This window comes from Acomys russatus, chromosome 26 (genome assembly GCF_903995435.1).
Source record: "Acomys russatus chromosome 26, mAcoRus1.1, whole genome shotgun sequence".
In the NCBI taxonomy this organism is placed as follows: domain Eukaryota; kingdom Metazoa; phylum Chordata; class Mammalia; order Rodentia; family Muridae; genus Acomys; species Acomys russatus.
In genome coordinates, this window is record NC_067162.1 from 2,809,644 (window position 1) to 2,826,373 (window position 16,730).

Genomic DNA, 16,730 nt, shown 5'->3' on the forward strand with positions numbered 1-16,730 from the left:
AATGGCTTATGGCTTTAAGAAATGTTTTCTAGTATTCTAAATGTGCCCCTCTACAAGTTTTGCAGATGTTTTACTTTCTGGTTCAGTGATGAACAATTTCCATTTTTATGTAGGATTATTCTTCAGGTTTTTATTTGGATTCAACTTTGTTATATTTTGGCAAAATGTATTTTGATGTATTGTTTTCCTAGAGGAGATTGTGAGTGCTCGATTTCTTCTCGAATGGGCATGGTTTTTAAAATTAATTTATTCTTGTTACATCACAATGGTTATCCCATTCCTTGTATCCTCCCATTCTTCCCTCCCTCCCATTTTCCCCCTTATTCCCCTCCCCTATGATGGTTCCTGAGGGGGATTACCTCCCCCTGTATATCAAGTCTCTTCTTGGCTACCTGCTGTCCTTCCTCTGAGTGCCACCAGGTCTCCCCCTCCAGGGGACATGGTCAAATGTGAGGCACCAGGGTATGTGAGAAAGTCATATCCCACTCTCCCCTCAACTCTGGAAAATGTTTTCCAGAGTTAGATCTGGGTAGATCATATCCCACTCTCCCCTCAACTCTGGAAAATGTTTTCCAGAGTTAGATCTGGCTAATCTGGGTAGGGGTTTAAAGTTTACCGCCTGTATTGTCCTTGGCTGGTGCCTTTGTTTGAGTGGGACCCCTGGGCCCAAATCTGCCTATCATAATGTCCTACTTATAGGTTTCTAGGACCCTCTGGATCCTTCTACTTTGCTATTCTCCCATGCTTCTCTCCTCTAGAGTCCCAATAGGATGTCCTTCCCTCTGTCTCAGTTTTCTGGTAAGTGAAGGCTTTCGTGGGACATTCAGATATAAGTGAGTATGTACCATTTGAGTCTTTCTGATTCTGGGTTAACTCACCCATTATGATCATTTCTAGCTCAATCCATTTATCCACAAATTTCGGGAATTCCTTGTTTTTAATAGCTGAGTAGTATTCCATAGTGTATATGTACCACAGTTTCTTTATCCATTCTTCTACTGAGGGACACTTAGGCTGTTTCCATGATCTGGCTATTATGAATAAGGCTGCTATGAACATGGTTGAGCAAATTTTCTTGTTGTGTGCTGGAGCATCTTCTGGGTATATTCCGAGCAATGGAATAGCTGGGTCTTGAGGAAGCCCTATTTCCATTTTTCTGAGATAGCACCAGATAGATTTCCAAAGTGGCTGTACTAGTTTGCATTCCCACCAGCAATGAAGGAGTGTTCCTCTCTCCCCACATCCTCGCCAGCATGTGGTGTCACTTGCGTTTTTGATCTTAGCCATTCTGATGGGTGTAAGATGGAATCTCAGAGTTGTTTTGATTTGCATTTCCCTGATGACTAAGGAGGTTGAGCATTTCTTTAAGTGTTTCTCAGCCATTTGATATTCCTCTGTTGAGAATTCTCTGTTTAGTTCCAAGCCCCATTTCTCAATTGGGTTATTTGGTTTGGTGGTGTTTAGCTTCTTGAGTTCTTTATATATTTTGGATATTAGACCTTTGTCAGATGTAGGGCTGGTAAAGATCTTTTCCCAGTCTGTAGGCTGTCACTTTTTTCTCTTGACAGTGTCTCCAGCCTTACAGATGCTTCTCAGCCTCATGAGGTCCCATTTATTAATGGTTGACATTAAGGCCTCGGCCATTGGTGTTCTGTTCAGGAAGTTGTCTCCTGTGCCAATATGTTCCAGGCTCTTCCCCACTTTTTCTTCTGTCTGACTTAGTGTCTCTGGTTTTATGTTGAGGTCTTTAATCCACTTGGATTTGCGTTTTGCGCAAGGTGACAAATATGGGTCCAGCTGCATTTTTTTAAACACATAGACTTCCAGTTAGATCAGCACCATTTGTTGAAGATGCTATCCTTTTTCCATTGAATGGATTTGGCTTCTTTGTCAAAAATCAAGTGACCATATGTGTGTGGATTCATATCTGGGTCTTTGATTCGATTCCACCGATCAACCAGCCTGTTGCTGTGCCAGTAACATGCTGTTTTAATTACTATTGCTTTATAGTACAGTTTGAGATCAAGTATGGAGATTCCTCCAGAGCACCTTTTATTGTACAAGATTGTTTTAGCTATTCTGGGTTTTTTGTTTTTCCATATGAAGTTCAGAACTGAACTTTCAATGTCTTTAAAAAATTGTGTAGGTATTTTGATAGAGATTGCATTGAATCTGTAGATTGCTATTGGTGGGATGGCCATTTTTACTATGTTAGTTCTCCAGATCCATGAGCAAGCAAGATCATTCCGTCTTCTCATGTCATCTTCAATGTCTTTCTTCAGAGTTTTGAAATTTTTTTCAAACAAGTCCTTCACTTGCGTAGTTAGAGTAACTCCTAAATATTTTATATTGCTTGTGACTAATGTGAAGGGTGTGGTTTTCCTAATTTCTTCCTCTGCAAGCTTGTCATTTGTGTATAGGGAGGCTACAGACATTTTGGAGTTAATTTTGTATCCAGCCAATTTGCTGAAGGTGTTTATCAGCTGTAAGAGTTCTCTGGTGGAATTTTGAGGGTCACTTATGTACACTATCATATCATCTGCAAATAAGGATAATTTGACTTCCTCCTTTCCCATTTGGATCCCCTTGATCTCCTTTTGTTGCCTTTTGCTCTGGCTAGAACTTCGAGTATTATATTGAAGAGATATGGAGAGAGTGGGCAGCCTTGCCTTGTTCCCAATTTTAGAGGAATTTCTTTGAGTATCTCACCATTTACTTTGATTTTGGCTATTAGCTTGCTGAATATAGCCTTTATTATGTTGAGGAAACTTTAAACATGAATGGGTGTTGGATTTTATCAAATGCTTTCTCTGCATCTAAAGAGATGATCATGTGGTTTTTTTATTTTCAGTTTGTTTATATGGTGGATTACATTGATGGATTTCCGTATATTAAACCATCCTTGCATGCCTGGAATGAAGCCTACTTGGTCATGATGAATGATATCTTTGATGTTTTCCTGTATTCGTTTTGCAAGTATTTTATTTAGTATTTTTGAATCGATGTTCATAAGAGCAATTGATCTGAAATTCTCTTTCTTTGTTGAGTCTTTGTGAGGTTTAGGTATCAATGTGACTATGGTCTCATAGAATGAATTTGGTAATATTCCATCCATTTCTATCTTTTGGAGTAGCTCACCCTTGAAGGTCTGGTAGAATTCTGCACTGAAACCATCTGGCCCTGGGCTTTTTTGGTTGGGAGACTATCAATGATTGCTTCTATTTCTGTAGGGGAAATGGGATTATTTAGCTTGTTTATCTGTTCTTCACTCAACTTTGGCAAGTGAAATTGATCAAGAAAATCGTCCATTTCCCTTAGATTTTCAAATTGTGTGGCGTATATGCCTTGAAAGCAGGATCTTATGATTGTTTGTATTTCTTCAGTGTCTGTTGTTACGTTTCCCTTTTCATTTCTGATTTTGTTGATTTCAATACTGTCTCTCTGCCTTTTAGTTAGTTTGGGTTACGGTCTGCCTATCTTGTTGATTTTCTCAAAGAACCAGCTCCTGGTTTTGTTGATTCTTTGGACTGTTTTCTTAGTTTCTAATTTGTTAATTTCAGCCCTGGGTTTGATAATTTCCAGACGTCTACTCCTTTTGGATGTTTCTGCTTCTTTTTTCTCTAGGGCTTCCAGTTGTGTTGTTAAGATGCTTATGTGTGATGTTTCCAATTTCTTCTTAGACGCACTCAGTGCTATGAATTTTCCTCTTAGCACTGCTTTCAATGTATTCCACAAATTTGGGTATGTTGTTTTTTCATTTTCATTGAATTTCAGAAACTCCTTGATTTCTTTCTTTATTTCTTCCCTGACCCAGGTGTCATTTAGCAGAGAGTTGTTTAGTTTCCATGTACGTGTAGGCTTTTTGTTATTTCTGTTGTTGTTGAATTGCAGGCTAGGACCATGGTGATCTGATAGGATACAAGGTAGTATTTCAAACCTCTTGTATCTATTGAGGCTTGCTTTGTGACCTATGATGTGATCAATTTTGGAGAAGGTTCCATGGGGTGCAGAGAAGAAGGTATATTCTTCCTGTTTGGGTTAAAGGTTCTATAGATATCTGTTAGATCCATTTCACCCATGGCTTTAGTTAATGATGTTATTTCTCGGCTTCGTTTCTGTTTCGATGACTTATCCTTCAGTGAGAGTGGGGTGTTGAAGTCTCCCATTATTATTGTGTGGGAATCGATGTGTGGTTTAAGCTTCATTAGCAGATCTTTTACAAATGTGGGTGCCCTTGTATTGGGAGCATAGATGTTCAGAATTGTGATGTCATCTTGGTTGACTTTACCTTTGATGAGTATGAAGTGTCCTTCCGCATCCCTTTTGATTAATTTTGGTTGAAAGTCTATTTTGTTCGATACTAAAATGGCTACACCTGCTTGCTTCTTGTGACCATTTGCTTGGAATATTTTTTTCCAACCTTTTACCCTGAGGTAATGCCTGTCATTATGGGTGAGATGTGTTTCTTGAATGCAGAAGAATATTGGATCTTGTTTATACACCCATTCAGTTAGTCTGTGTCTTTTTATTGTAGAATTGAGACCATTGATGTTGAGAGATATTAATGACAAGTGACTGTTAAGAGTTTTAATTTTGATGTTGTTTCCAGTCGAGCGTTTGTGTAGTTGTGTTTTTGCCATGGTATAGGTATCTATTTCCTGAGTAATTTTGGTTCTAGCTTGACCCTTCAGGATGGAATTGTCCTTGTAGTACCTTCTGTAAAGCTGGATTTGTGGATAGGTACTGATTGAATTTTTTTTTTTTTTGTTTTGTTTTTTGTTGTTGTTGTTGTTTTTGTTTTTCGGGTTTTTTTTTTTTTTTTTTTTTTTGCCATGGAATATTTTGTTTTCTCCATCAATGGTTATTAATAGTTTTGCTGGGTAAAGTAGTCTGGCCTGGCATCTGTGGTCTCTTAGGGTTTGCAAGATCTCTGTCCAGGCCCTTCTGGCTTTTATGGTCTCTGCTGAGAAGTTGGGTGTAATTCTGATAGGTTTGCCATTAAATGTTATTTGGCCCTTTTCTCTTGCAGCTTTTAATATTTTTTCTTCATTCTGTATGTTTTGTGTTTTGATTATTATGTGACAGGCAGTTTTTCTTTTCGGTCAATTCTATTTGGTGTTCTGTAGGCCTCTTGTATGTTTATAGACATATCTTTCTTTAGATTGGGGAAATTTTCTTCTATGATTTTGTTGAGAATATTTTCTGGGCCTTGGAGTCTGATATCTTCTCTTTCTTCAATGCCTACTATCCTCAGATTTCTTCTTTTCATGGTGTCCTTGATTTCTTGGATGGTTTGTGCCTGGATTTTTCCAGATTTGGCATTTTCTGTAATGGATGTTTCAATATCTGTGATTGTATTGTCTAAACCTGAGATTCGTTGCTCCATCTCTCGGATTTTGTTAGAAAAGCTGACCTCTGTGTTGCTCACCTTCTTCTCTTAGGTCTCACGTTCTCCTTTTTCTTTTGTCTGTGTGTTTATCACTGAATCCATTTTCATCTTCAGCTCTTGAACTGTTTTTTTCATTTCTTTCATCTGATTGTTTGTATATTCCTGAGTTTCTTCCATTGCCTCTTTATAGGTCTTCAGAGCTTGAACCATTTTATTTATTTCTTTCATCTGGTTGTTTGCATTTTCCTGAAAAATTTCCAGTTCCATTCTATGTGCTTCTTTTATGTCTCTCACCTGTTTGGCTGCGTCTTTCTGCATTTGATTATGAATTTTATTTGTTTCCTCCATTATCATCCTCATTACTAAGGATTTGAGGTCATTTTCTTGTATTTCAGTGATATTTGAGTTCTATGGTTTGTTTTCTTTGGGATAGCTGGAAACTGGAGATGCCATGTTGTTTTGGGGTTTCTTGTGTATGCTTTTTCGCTGACCTTTAGACATCTTGCTGTCTTTGTTTTTGTTGGGTAGCTTCCAGAGTTGGATGGAGGGACTCTGATGATAGATTCACCTGTTTTCTCGCAATTTCCCTAGACTGTAAGCTCTAATGCTTCACTGGTGTGGATGGTAGGAGGTTAGCCCTGTCGTTTTGGACTATCACAGCCAGTGATTTTCAGCTCCTCTGTGGTGTGGGTCCTGCAATCATTCTGGGTCTCTGAATGAGCGTTGGGTCAGGCCAAGGTATCCACAGCCTTCTGTGTCCCCTGCCAAGTCCAGCCAGGAATACTTGGCCCAAACCACGGGCCAAACTCAGCTAGATTCTCAGGGCCTGAACCATCTGCCAAGCTCAGCTAGGGATTCTGGGCCCAAAATGCACACAGGTTCCAGCCAGAATTTTTGGACTGGGACTGCGCACCAAGCTCAGCTAGGGGCGTTTGGCCCAAAGTGCGTGCTGTGGTCAGTTATTGGCTCAGGGCCCAAACTGTCAGCCAAGCTCAGCCAGGAATTCTACATTCAAACTGCACACTGTATCCAACCAGAGTCTTAGAGCCGGGACTGTGCCTAAAGCTCAGCTAGAGTCACTGGGCCCAATCTGTTTGCCAAGCACTTAGGGACTCTGGCCCCAAACTTCACGCCGAGCTCCACCCGAGTCTCCGGGGCGGAATTGTGCACCGAGCTCAGCCAGGGTGTCTGGACTCACGCTGTGCGCTGAGTTCAGCCCGGGACTCCAGGCCTAAACTGCGTGGATAATCCAGGTAGAGTATTAGGGCTGCCGAGCCTGTGCGCACAGCTCAGCTAGAGTCTCTGGGCCCAATCTGCCTGGCAAGTCCAGCTAGGGCCTCTGGACTGAATCTGCGTGCTGACCTCAGCCTGTGTCTGCACCCCACAACTGCCCGCCGAGCTGAACAGAACTGCTTGCTGAGCCGAGCCAGCGCCTCCGGTGGAACCGAGCGCTCTGCCCAGCCTGCGTCACAGCAGGAGAACTGCGACTGCGCTGAGCTAGCACCGCTGGTGGAACTGAGCGCTCTGCCAAGCCTGTGTCACTGCAGGAGAACCGCGGCTGCGCTGAGCCAGCGCCTCTGGTGAAACTTAGCGCTCCACCCAGCCTGCATCACAGCAGGAGAACTGCGGCTGCGCTGAGCTAGGGCCTCCAGTGGAACTGAGCGCTCTGCCCAGCCTGTCTCACTGCAGGAGAACCGCACCTTGTATCTCTGGAATGAAGCCTACTTAATAATAGTAGATGATATATTTGCTTGTTCTTGTACTCAGTTTGTGGGTATTTTATTGAGTGTTTTTGCATCAATGTTCATAAGTGAAATTGGTCTGAAATTCTCTTTCCTTATTGGATCTGTGGTTTAGGTATCAGAGTGACTGTGGCTTCATAGAACAAGTTTGACAATGTGTCTTCTGTTTCTACTTTGTAGAATAGTTGAGGAGTATTGGTATTAGCTCTTTTTTGAAAGTCTTGTACTAAAATAATCTAGTCTTGAGCTTTGCTGTTGTTGTTGGTGGTTACTGCCATCTTGGAACAAGGGCTCTGTATGCCTCTATTGTCCAGAACGTTTCCACAGGGGGAGCAGTAGAACTATAGACCAGGCTGGGACCCTGTCCCTGGTACTCAAAAGCTGTCCTTGAGTCAAGAAGAGTCTGAGTTCCGGATGCAGGAGCCATGCATTTCTGGAAGTCAGGAGTCATGTTTGAGTAGGTAGAAGACCCAGGGGTGCCTAGAGCCTAGGACCATGTGTGAATTTTGGACCTGGGATCCCAGGATGCCTCCTCTTGACCAGGAAACACATACTTTGGCATTTTGCAGTCAGCAGCCAGATCACTCACTCCCTTTGTCTGAAGTCTCTGATCTTCTGCTACTCAGATTTGCTACATATTAAGTGCCACTACCTTGGAAGTCTTCTCAATAGTCCTTAATTTATCTGTCTCTCTCATTAATCCTTCCTTCTTCACCCTCTCCTCTCCCTCTTCCCCACTTTATCCTCCTGTTCTCCTCCCATTTGTAAATATACATTCTATTTTCTTTTCTTAATGAGATCTATCTGTCCCCCCAGTGTCTTATCTATTCCTACCCTCTGCAAGTCTATGTATTGTACCTTGATTACCATTGACTCAATTGCTAATATTCACATGTAAACAAATGCATACCATATTTGCCTTTCTGTGTCTGTGTGGCCACACCCAGGCTGATTTTTCTCTAGTTACCTTACCTGTGAATTTCATGATTTCGTTTTTGTAAATGGCTGAGTAGTACTCTACTGTGTAAATGTACCACATTTCCTTTACCCATTCATCTATTCATAGGCATCTAGATTATTATAAATTTCTAGCTATTATGACTAAAGCAGCAATGACTATGGCTGAGCAAGTGAATCTGTGGTAGGATGAAGCATCTGTTGCCATTTGCATAAAGGAGGACTGCTGATTTTCATAAATTAATTTTGGTTCCTGCTACATTCCTAAAAGCATTTATTAGCTGTAAGAATTCCCCAATGGAATTTTTAGGATAACGTGTTTAGTGTCACATCAACTACACATAAAGATACTTTGATTTCTTTCTTTCCAATTGTCATCCCATTGATCTTTTTCAATAGTCTCATTGCTGCAGCCAAGACTTCAAATAGGAGGACTACTGATTTTTATGAGCTAATTTTGTGTCCTGCTACACTCCTAAAAGGGTTTATTAGCTGTAGGACTTTCCTAGTGGAATTCGTAAGGTCACTCATGTATATGTCATAACCTCTACAGATAAAGATAGTTTGATTTCTTCCTTTCCAATTGTCACCCCATTGATCTCCCTCAATAGCCTTTTTGCTGTAGCTACGACTTCAAGTACTATACTGAATAGATATGGAGAACGTGGACAGCCTTGCTTTGTCTTGTTTCTGATTTTAGTGAAATTATTCAACTCTTTTAGATTTTCCAATGTAGTGGAGTATAGATTTTTAAAGTATGTTCTTATGATTCTCTGGATATCTTTAGTGTCTATTGATATATCTGCCCTTTCGTCTCTAATTTTGTAAACGATCTTCCCTCTCTGCATTTTAAGTTGGATAAATGTCAATGTTATTGATTTTCCCAAAGAAACAACTCTTTGTTTCATTGATGCTTTGTATTATTTTGTTTACTTCTACTTTATTGATTTCAGCTCTGAGTTTGATGATATCCTGTTATCAACTCTCTTTGTGTGGTTTCTTCATTCTGTCCTAGAGCTTTCAAACGTGCTGTTGCTGCTACGTTACAAGTATGGCGTCTCTTCAGCTTTTTTCATGTAGGTGCTTTGTGCTATGAACTTGCCTCTTAGAATTGCTGTTGTTGTGTTCCAAAAGTTTGGGTATGTTGGGTACATGCTTTCATTCAATTCTAGAAAGTCCTTAATTTGTTTTTTAGTTTCTATCTTGACCTATTTTTCATTTAGTAGTAAATTTTTAGTTTCTGTAAGTTTTTAAGCTTTCTGTTGTTTCTGATATCTAACTTTAATCCATGGTAGTCAGAAAAAGAGGCAATGTGTTATTTCAAATTTCTTGTATCTGTTCAGATATTTTATGTCTGAGTATGTGGTCATTTTTGGAGTAAGTTCCATGAGGTGGTGAGGAAAAAGGTACATCTTTTGGGCCAAGGTGAAATGTTCTGTAAATATCTGTTAGGTCCATTTGAGTCATAAGGGCTGTTAGCTCCAGCATTTCTCTATTTAGTTTCTGTCTGGATGACCTATTGGCAAGAGTGATGTATTGAAGTCTCTTACTATCAATCAGTGTGTGATGGTCAATGTACGATTTAAGCTGTAGTAGTCTTTCTTTTATGAAGTTACGTACCCTTTTGTTTGGTGCATGGATGTTAAGAACCACAGTGTCCTCTTGGTGGATTTTTCCTTTGACATATATGTAGTGTCCTTTCTTATATCTTTTGGTTTGTTTTGGTTTAAAATCTATTTTGTCAGATATTAAAATGGCTATCCTTGCTTGCTTTACTTTGTCCATTTACTCTGAATATTTCTTTTTCATCCTTTTACCCAGAGATTATGTCTATCTTTGATGTTAAAGTGTGGTTTTGGTTAGAGAAGAAAGATAGATTCTGTTTTTTTCACTCTCTGTTAGTTTGTGTCTTTTTTAAAGACTGTTGTTATTGTGGCAGTGGTAGTGGTTGTGGTAGTGAAGTGTGTTTGTGTTTTTCTCCTCTTTTTGTTTGGTGGCTTGGGATTATTTATTTATGCTTTTCTGGATGTGGTTTACCTCTTTAAGTTGGAGTTCTAGTGCCTTCTGTAGGGCTGGATTTTAGATAAATACAATATTGCTTAAAAATTTAAAAGACTTATTTATTTATTATGTATACAGTGTTCTGTCTGCATGCACACCTGTATGCCATAAGAGGGCATCAGATCACATTATAGATGGTTGTGGGCCACCAGGTGGTTCCTGGGAATTGAACTCAGGACCTCTGGAAGAGCAGCCGGTGCTCTCAAGCTCTGAGCCATCTCTTCAGCCCCTGATTTTACTTTTTAAGGGCAATTAAAAACTAAACAATGTTCATTTAAGCTATAAAGTTATAAAAAAGTGATAATCCCAAATATTCGATTTCACCAATAAAGACTCTGGAGCCAGATGCTAAGATGAAAACCTACAAGCTCAAAGAGGCAGAGAAAACACCCAGCTGACCTTCCTACTTTAGTTCATGCCCTAGGGAAAACAACAAAAAGACCAAAGCTCAAATCTCATTTGACAGCCCAGGAGGGGAAAAAAAACCTCAAAGCTCAAAAGTCCCTTCTTCTTCTTCATGAAGTCTTCAATACCCTTCAATTCAAAGTCTCTCCTACTCTTTAATCCATGTCAGCTTGTTTCTTGCCCTTGCTAAAGACATGGGTCTTTAGCTAGGGTTAACTTTGTTAAATCCTGTATACAGAAAGGTCTTGGATTAAAGGTATGTGTTAGGATTCAGCCACACCACATAACAATAAGGTTTTTACAGTTTATAATCTCAGGTTTCACAGTGGGATCAGATATCCTGCAACATTTCCCCTTTTTTTGACTAAATAAAAGACTTTTCTCTAACTATATAGTATCTGTTTAAAAAATAACGTTCATAATGTCTAGTCCATATGTATTTAGCAACCTTGAAGAAAATATTCTACTATCTATCTTATCCTGGTGAGTCCTAAGTTATGTACCTAAATCAACTTCTATCAAAACTTGCATTACCAATTGAATAACATCTCCTTAAATCCTAAACCACTAAGATTAACTGTGAGACTATAGCTATCTAGGCTTCAACCCCATCAGAGACCTGGGAAGGATAAATATTATCTGAATAAACAGGAAGTACAGAGCAAGCAGCTTCCAAATCTATAGAAATCACAGACTCTGCTAGACATCTGGACATGTACTCAAGATATCTCTGTAATGTTGGAGCATCATCTTCAGCCTTCAAGCTCAGAATCTAATAGACTTTTCTATAAAGCAAAGTAATATGAAGTACTTGCCTAACTTGTCCTTGCAAAGGTCAGCAATTCACTTTTCTGCATCCAGTTTGTCTAGTATTCTGTCTGCAGTTGAAGCAAGGGCATGTTCTTTTCCAGTGGTTAGTTTGCCACATATAAAGCCACCTCCTAAAGGGGAAGTTTTTGATGCTCATCATCTTCTTTGAAGTCAAAAGGGGGTGTTACCAGGAGCTGACCTGTCTCATTGTAAAAAGAATCAAATTAAAAAAGAATTCTTAAATGCCATTTTCTATAGATCTCTGAGGTTTCTCAAAACCACCTCTCTATTGCTAGTGTATCTTATTTGCTTGTTTCTAGCTATATATTTACTGATTAATTTAGAAAATACCTGGGAGCCAGGTGGTGGTGGCACACACCTTTAATCCCAGCACTCGAGAATCAGAGGCAAGCAGATCGCTATGAGTTTGAGGCCAGCCTGGTCTACAACGTTATTCCAGGACAGCCAAGGCTACACAGAGAGACACTGTCTCGAAAACAAAACAAAACAAAACAAAACAAAAAAACAAAAAACAGAAAATACCTGTGATTAACTAAACTAGTACTAAACAATACCACAAGTTTGATTGACTATTAGTTTCCATTTCTTAATTATCCTAAACAGTTTGTGATAGTAGCTTTCAAAAGGACTAGGACTTCAGGTGGCATTTTCAAAGAATTATGTAAGAACAATACTTAAAAAGGGTTGATAGATAATGTACTATAGCCTTTGTCCTTTCTAACTCTTCCACCCTTATATAAGAATGAAAGATAGAGAAAACAAAAAAGAAAAAAAAAACCCCTAAGTCTAAGTCCATATGTCTTGTTTCCTCTCTGCCTAAGACCATTAATAAATTGCAACCAACCCCACTAAAACAATGACAAACATTCATCACCCACTGAATGATCAAAAACCATCCACTCCACCTTTTGGGAATGGGGGATCATTCTGTTAAAATTACTTGCTGCTAATTTGGGATGTGGCTTCCTTTTAGGAGCCCAAGAGATTGGAAAGATGGTCAAGTCTTAAGAAAGCTAGCTGAAACATTTGCTGTCCAGTCTCTATGTGTGATGGAAAATTGCAGGGCTTAACTGAAGTCCTGGCTGGAACAGCCTTTGAGACTGGATCATCTTAGCTGGTCATTTTGAAGCTGGTCTGGAGGCAGGTTTTTGAGAAAACAGCTATTGAGGCTGGATCATCTTAGATGCTTCTCTTGTCTTTGGTGCCTGGTCCTTTTATTTCAGATTTTTCACTTGTCCAGTAGTCTCTGGATTCCTTAGTTGGATTTTTTTTTTCTTCCTGGAAAGATAAAAACAAAACCCTGCTCAAACCTTAACTCTGAGGTTTTCTATGGCAATTTTTTCCAAGAAACATGTATTATGTCTCAATTGAAATAAAAGTTATTTTGAAAAATTGAAACTAAAGGTAACTTTACGTATATTTATGTTTAGGTCACCAAGGACTTTCACGTTGCATTTCAGGCTGCCTTTTACAAGTACCTTTAAATTAAAATCACTAATTCCTATGTTCCTGTCTCCCAAGTGCTGGGATTACAGGTGTGAACTATCACCACCCCACTCATTGTAACTCTTGAATTTAGAAAACTATTAATTTATAGAGATCCATCTGTGTCTGCTGGGATTAAAGGCATGGGCTACTACCACCCTGCTTAAATTTTTTTATCCTAGCTCCAATTCACTCCAAGTCTTAGAGATTTAGAAAACAAGTTTGAACTGTAGTTACCCTTTGAAGTTACTTAAAACAATTTTTAATCTCTTAACTGATTTAATACCAAACAACAAAAATACCCTTTTTATTTTAGAAGAAAACTCAAAAGCAGATGTCCAAAGAGATGTGGGCCATGTGGTAATCTATAATCTAACATTCTAACCTGATTTAAATCATATGGCTTAAATTCTTTTTCTTTTTATGCCAGGAAGTCAAGTGTGTTTTTGGTAAATTATTTGAAAATTTTATTTTTTATGCCTGGTTAACCTTTTTTTTTGTTTTTTGTTTTTTTTTTGTTTTTTGAGACAGGGTTTCTCTATGTATCCTTGGCCATCCTGGACTCACTTTGTAAACCAGGCTGGCCTCAAACTCACAGCGATCCACCTGCCTCTGCCTCCTGAGTGCTGGGATTAAAGGTGTGCGCCACCACGCCTGGCTTGGTTAACCTTTTTATAGGTAGAGAAGTTGGTATTTTTAAAAGATGAACACATGTCATGTCCCACTTATGGACAACCTGGACAGTCTGACTGTTCTTGATAATATCTTTTAATAATTTTTTCAGAAGCATTTTTTGTTATAACCTGCTTAAACTCTATAGTCCCTCCTTGAGACCTACTTTAGTTCTTAGCATAATTGTAGCTCCTCTGAAACACCTGCTGTCACCTTTAGCATATCAGAAGCTATTTTGCCTCCAAGTCTCCATTTTGACTTGCTGCTTAGAATAAAACAACAGATAATAAACGCATGTTACCATCACATCCTGCTATGTTCCTTTCTCCTAGAATGGTGGGTATCCTAGCCAATCAGCTGAAAATATTTTGTCTAGCTAACTAGATACAATACACTTGGGACAAAATCTATTATATTTAGCTAGTTAAAATGATGCATTGCTGCCCCTCCCCCAGCTTCCTACACTTGGTTACCTGGTTATGATTTTTTTCATATAAAAAGCCTGTCTTTGAAACATACCAGCATTACTGTCTGGCTCCTGAGACCAGATGTGGCCTTGACTGATCAGTTTTTTTTCAGTGTTCAATAAGTTTCCATCAATCAATCTGAGTCTCGTGTTTGAGTGGTCAGTGTGCAGCTATTCCTGAACCAGTAACACTTTATTGTATTATTTGGAGGAGATTGGAGGAATGTTAATCTGTGTTTTCTACTGCTGTAACAAATCATGTCCCCATAAATTCATGGCTATATTAACCATAAATGGCTTTAATGTTCTTATGTTTTCTTTCTGGCCCTATACACTCAACCCATCCTACACTTTGCTTTATCTGAGATAATTTTCTAATCCCTAGAAGGTGAATATTTTCCTAGTGAAGAGGCTAATCTGGATGGGAATATTTTGATGAAATTATTGTTACATTTGAATCTGTGTCTATTAAACCTTCAATTCCACCATTTATTAGTATTTTCAGCTTAGGTCTCTGATCATTTATAGAGATTTGCCAAAATATTTGTTTTGTGGTCTTTCTTGAATTTTTTGTTTTATCTATTGAAGCTGCTCTGTCCCTGCTTATATCCAGATGAATATTGTTTTTAACAACAGACATTCAATCTTTTAGTTGCTGTGTGGATAAGTTTCTCCTATGGGGTCAGGCAATGAATGAATCACATTTGATATCAGGCCTGCTGGAGGACTTTGCCTATCTCTTGTTAATCTGCACTTGTTAGTTCAATGGTGGCCCTTGTCATACCTTCTGCATATTCCAGAAGGCAGAGGCCTTCTTAGATTATCTTTAGAAAAACCATTGTTTCTAGGAATGCCTTGCCTACAACTGCTTTTCAAATGGCCGTTCTTACCACAATTAAAACATTTTTCCTAAGTCTTTTAGAAATCACTTCTACCAGATTTGGATCATACACATAAGGTCCAATATCAGCCATATCTCTAATCCATTTTCTATTAATGCTGATCTTGCCCTTAAAGGTCTAATCACTCTTTTGTATTCTGAATTAACACTTTCAAAAGCCAACTATTTAATTAGTACTTTTCTGACTTCTGATACTATGCTACTTACAGCTGAAGTCATTTATAAAAAAATCAATGAACGCTTCTTTTGAGCCTTGTATAATTTTAGTAAATGACCCAGACCTCTTTCCTGATTCTTCAACCTTTTCCCAGGCATTTAAAGCTGGTAGACAACATAATGCTAAGGTGTGGCCATCAAATTCAAACTGCCTTTGTAAATCAGCATATTGACCTTCTCTTAGCAAATGATCCTGGGAAATATCAATACCGCTGGCATGATTTCATTGTTCTATAGTTTTTGCTTCCTTTTTCCACCATGATCTCCATTGTAATTGAGGACCAGGTTCCAATGTTGGTGTTGTCAAATATTTCCAGTCTTGGGGATAATCCTGTTATGAGTTGACTATGAATTTAAAATCTGCTTAGCATAGGATGAATGCACAGCATAGGAGATTATCACTTCCTTAAATCACTTCAAGTCTAGTATGTCTATAGGATGCCATTTAAATTTACTATAAGCTTGAGAATGCCTATCATCTCCTGCTATGTCTTGTATAGTAATTGGATAAACTAAGGCTGGTTTTCTAACAGCCACTTCCTTTCAATTTCATTATGCAGTGGTGAAGCAGGCTCTTGTCTAAAATCTCCTGTCTGTGTCTATGAATTTTCCATGTTCTCATTTATAAGTCTTTCTAAGGCTTGGCTAAAATCCTCTGTCTGTATCTTATGTTTTTCTTAGGTCTTTTTAATGTTTGTCTAATTTCCTCTATTTTTCTTAATCTCATTATAAATCTTTTTAATTTTTCCTCTAAAGTTTATCAATCCACTTTTCATATTTTCTTTTTCCTGCATTTCTAAAGGTTTTTTTTTTCTTTGAGTGAGTACAGAAAGCCATTATGGCTATTAAGATTAAAATATAAAATACCAAAATGATAATAATCATAATTGGCATTGAGCCAATTTCAGTTAAGCTACTTAGCTTTTCATTTTCTGCTTCTTTTTTCAAGCCATCTAGAGTAGCAGTAAACAGGATTCTAAAGCCTTCCATTATGGTACTTCACATCCTTAATTCTCTCCTTGAGGACTTCCCAGATACTAGCCAAATCTGATTGGTTATCAATTTGTCCATAGCTGGAGCGATCTCTCTGTCTGTAGAGTCATGCCACTCATTGGAACACCAAAATGTGGTTACAAAAAATTAAATCTCAACTGTTTAATTTTACCAGGAGCCAGATGTTGGGGTGAAACCCTGCTAGTTCAGAGAGGCAGAGAAAGCACCCAACTGGCCTTCCTACTCAGCTCACATCTCAGAGGAAACACTAAAAAGCCCAAAGCTTGAAGCCAAAAGCTTGCTAGCTCTATGACAGACCAGGAAGAAAAGGAAAAATACTAAAAACCAAAAAGCATGCTACCTTAAAGCTGAAAAGTTCCTTCTTCGTATCAACAATATCTTAAATACCTCTCAACTCAAAGTCCCTCCTCCTCTTTAATCGCTATCAGATAGTTTCTTGCTCCACCTCTTGACCTAGAGTTAACTTTATCAAATCCTGTGTACAGAAAGATCTTGGATTAAAGGTGTGTGTTAGGGCTTAACTACACCACACACAAAATAGATTTGCACAGCTCATAATCAGAGGTTTTACAGTGGGATCAAGCATCTTGG

At 38.7% G+C, this 16,730-nt stretch overlaps 1 protein-coding gene across 1 annotated transcript in view; it reads left to right on the forward strand.

Annotated features, from left to right (window-relative positions):
• Iqcm (IQ motif containing M) overlaps window positions 1-16,730 on the forward strand; it is a 433,038-nt gene that overhangs the window by 348,401 nt on the left and 67,907 nt on the right. The gene's annotated exons all lie outside the window — the stretch shown is intronic.